Genomic DNA, 3,908 nt, shown 5'->3' on the forward strand with positions numbered 1-3,908 from the left:
AACTCGATGAAGAGGGAAACCGAGTCCCTCTAAATCCTGCTCAAGTCGCTGATAATCAAAGGAGACAAGACCAAGCCGATGCTGAAGGAAAAAGGAATGATGAAAACATTGTTCCACCAGTTGTTAGAAAAGCCAATCGACCAATACAGCTTGCCAATCCTGCGAGAAGACAGCCTCGGAACAGACTCATTGCCGGTTTTGATGCACCTCACCAACACTTTCAAAATCGATCAGCTATTCCAATTCCTGTTCCCAGAGAAAATCATGAGATAAAACCTCAGATTGTCTCTTTGGTGAAGCAGAACCAATTCCATGGAATCTCTACTGAGCATCCAATGGACCACATTGATCTTTTTGAAGAAATCTCTGGAATGATGAGAACAACTCTAGAAACTGTGGACTATGTGAAGTGTAAGCTTTTTCTTTTCTCTCTAAGTGATAAAGCTTTTAGATGGTTGAAATCTATGCCATCTGGTTCTATTACTTCATGGGAAGAATGCAAGTCAGCTTTCCTGAACCACCTCTACACCAAGTCAAGATCGAACCAGCTGAGAAACAAGATACAAAGTTTCCAACAAGACCCAATAGAATCATTCTATGAAGCCTGGGAGTGATTCAAGGAGTATGAGAGAGACTGCCCTCATCATGGTTTCTCTGGAGCAAACCTGCTAAGCGCCTTCTACAGAGGACTTCAGCAGAAGTATCAACTTTCTCTTGACACTGCCAGCAATGGAGATTTCAGTTGGAAAACCATACCACAAGGGAGAGCACTCATCGAAAATCTAGCTGTAGCCAACAGCAACAACAACCCTGAGTATGATAGATCATAGAAGGCTATCACTAGTCATGAATCAAGGGAGACTGCTGAGCTAAAAAGCATGGTAAGTCAACTTCTTTAGTCTCAAAATAAGAATATAAATGCTTTGATACTGCTATAGGAAATGACGAAGATGGAAAATATGAAGAAGATGGCATGTACCAAGAGGAAGAAATCAATTTTATGGCAATCAACACCGAATACAAGCCAGGAACCATCGCATAGCTGATTTCGATGCACCTACTCAAAACTTTCAAAACCGATCTGCAATTCAAGTTCCATTTCCGAACCGGAAGGAGTTTGAAGTCAAGCCTCAAATCATCTCAATGGTGAATCAAAACCAATTCCATGGAGTTCCTTCTGAACACCCAGTGGACTATATCGAGCTCTTTGAAGAAATCTGCAGCATGATGAGAACAAACCAAGTTCCAGCAGACTATTTAAAGTGTAAGTTGTTCCCTTTTTCATTAGTAGACAAAGCTCACTGTTGGTTGAAATCTTTGCCTGCAGGATCGATTACTAATTGGGAAGAGTGTAAAACTGCTTTCCTGAATCACTTCTATACTAAGTCAAAGTCGAACCAGTTGAGAACAAAGATCTCAAGCTTTCAACAAGGCCCGACTGAATATTTCTATGAAGCCTGGGAACGTTTTAAGGAGTATGAACGTGATTGCCCTCACCATGGATTTCCTGGATCCAGCCTGCTGAGCACATTTTACCGAGGTTTGCAACCAAAATACAAAGTTTCACTTGATACAGCTAGCAATGGAAATTTTGGAAAAAAGACGATAGCCCAAGGAAGAGCCCTCACCGAGTTGAAGAACATGATGAGCCAGCTTTTGAAGAGCAACAATCGCCCAATCCATGCTTGTGAGACCAACAATGGCGCAGAAGATGAAGGACCTAGTGATATTGATCACATTGATCAAGCCTTTCAAGAAGAAGATGTAAACTATGTAGGAGCGCTAGTACCATATCAAAATCGCTTCAACAATGGCTTCAACAACAACTTCCGGAATGCAAATTACAACAATCTCTCTTACCGCAATCCTCAAGATCAGTACTACCCACCACAGCAGAAATCCTTCCAAAACAAGTTCCAAGGTGGGAACTTCGGAGGAACAGGACCATATCAACCGCGACAGCCATATAACTACCCAGGAACGGGTTTTAACAATCAATTTGTACAACAGCAGGGAGTCACGACGAACCAGCTAGCTTCACAGATCGGTAGACTTGAACAGTCCATCCAACAGCTCGTTATGACGAACGAAAAGGCATCTAAAGTCGTGAACGTGAAAGTTGACTGCATGTACAATGATCTGAACGGGAAGTTTGATGCTTTATCTTCGCACGTCAAAAAGCTAGATGTGCAAGTCGCCCAAACAGCCGACTCTATGAAGAGGCAAAGTGGAGTTCTTCCAGGAAGAGTTGAAGATAACTCTAAGAAGTTTTGCAACGCCATAACAACATTTCCCGAAGAAGAGACCAAAACCGATGGAAAGATAGAAGAAACCCCAATCTGTGTACCACTGTACAAGGATGTCGATGCCAAGCAGCCACCATTTAAGGTACCTGAACGATCACCGTTTCAAAGGCTTACAAAAGCCGACGATCCGGGACGTTTTGTTTTCCAATGTTTCATTTCAGGAATCAAGTTCACAGACTGCCTGTGCGATTCCGGAGCCAATGTCAACATCATGTGAAAGACATTTGCCGGAAAATTGGGCATAAAAACCTGAAGGACATCGACGGTTAAGATTATTTTTGGAGATTCATCTCAAAAAGATACTGAAGGGGCGATTCATGATCTACAAGTTTTAGTGGGAGACAAGATTGTTCCAGCAGATTTCCAAGTCCTGGAGATGGATAAAGACAAGGAGAGGCCACTCATTTTCGGGAGACCATTCCTAGCTACCGTAGGAGCAGTAATCGATCATGCAAACCGGCATGCTGTTTTCCTCAATATGGATCACAGAAGGTACTACCCGACTATCTTAGACGATTTTCCAAGCAAGGGAAACAGGCCCAAAGAGAAAGAAAAAGAGAAGCCGAAAGCTTTTGCGAAGATCAAGATCAACATTCCACCAGATGCAACAGAAACTAGTGAGGACCAAATCCAGGAGCTAATCGAAAACACAAAAAGGGTTTTAAACAATGTTAAATACCAAAAGAAGAGTAAAGGAAAGAAGACGGTTCCTCAAGGAGAAGAAGTAAAACCTCCAGCGACCGGAAGTGATAAGGGCACATCAAGTGGAGTGCCATTCAAATCAGCCTGATTCTTTATACCTATGTCGAGCTAAACGACTTAAAACAAAAGCGCTTGATGGGAGGCAACCCATTTAGGTACTCTTTCTTTTAGTTTTCTTTTCCTTTTTACAATTTATGCTTTCTTTTTCTTTTAAGTTTCAGATATTTTATAAAACAAAATCACAAAAAAATCAGAAAATTAGAAAAAACCAAGAAGAAAAGGATAGGTTTTTAGCTGCTCGGTCCGGCAAAGACCTGAAAGTTGGACGAAGGCCGCAGAAGAAAGGGCCGCGGTCGCGACCAACCGACCCGCGACCAAGGGAGCATCGACCGCGGCACCGAGAATGTGACCGCGGCCGAGCCCTCAATCGCCGCGGTCACGAGTCTCCTGACCGCGGCCGTTGGTCGTTGAAACGAGAATGCGGATTTCCACTGCTTTTCGAAAGTTTCCGGAGTTTCCCGGTGATTTCTGGAGTATTTCCGGTAAAGCCCGTTAAGATTTTCCTTAAGTTTTAAACCTTCCTTGCGTGCAAGACAAGAAAAGTAAGTTCGCGTAAACTTAAAAATTCCCGGAAATTTTCCGTTTTTGCTACAAAAACGCTTTTTAAAGAAAGGAAATGCACTTTTGGGATCAAAACTCCTTTTTCTCTTCTCTTCCAAAAGACTTGAAGATTTAGGAGATAGAACACCTTTTTCAATTCTTGAGCTTTTTAAGAGATTCTTGGCTCAAACCTCACTCTTTTTCAAAGCTGATTTCAATTTTGTCATCAAATCTCTCTTTCCAGCAAGGTATGAACCTCAAACTCGTCATTTTTACTTGATTTTAGAACTTAGGGTTTTC

The 3,908-nt window shown here is 42.2% G+C and overlaps 2 non-coding genes across 2 annotated transcripts; both read right to left on the reverse strand.

The window, feature by feature from the left end:
- Positions 1 to 546: 546 nt before the first annotated feature.
- On the reverse strand, positions 547 to 652 carry LOC112089481. The gene has a single exon (XR_002901119.1). It is a non-coding gene; the product is annotated as a small nucleolar RNA R71 (small nucleolar RNA).
- A 747-nt stretch (positions 653 to 1,399) lies between these two features.
- On the reverse strand, positions 1,400 to 1,505 carry LOC112089528. The gene has a single exon (XR_002901166.1). It is a non-coding gene; the product is annotated as a small nucleolar RNA R71 (small nucleolar RNA).
- Positions 1,506 to 3,908: the final 2,403 nt, after the last annotated feature.

Source organism: Eutrema salsugineum, unplaced genomic scaffold (genome assembly GCF_000478725.1).
Source record: "Eutrema salsugineum unplaced genomic scaffold, Eutsalg1_0 scaffold_12, whole genome shotgun sequence".
Classification (NCBI taxonomy): domain Eukaryota; kingdom Viridiplantae; phylum Streptophyta; class Magnoliopsida; order Brassicales; family Brassicaceae; genus Eutrema; species Eutrema salsugineum.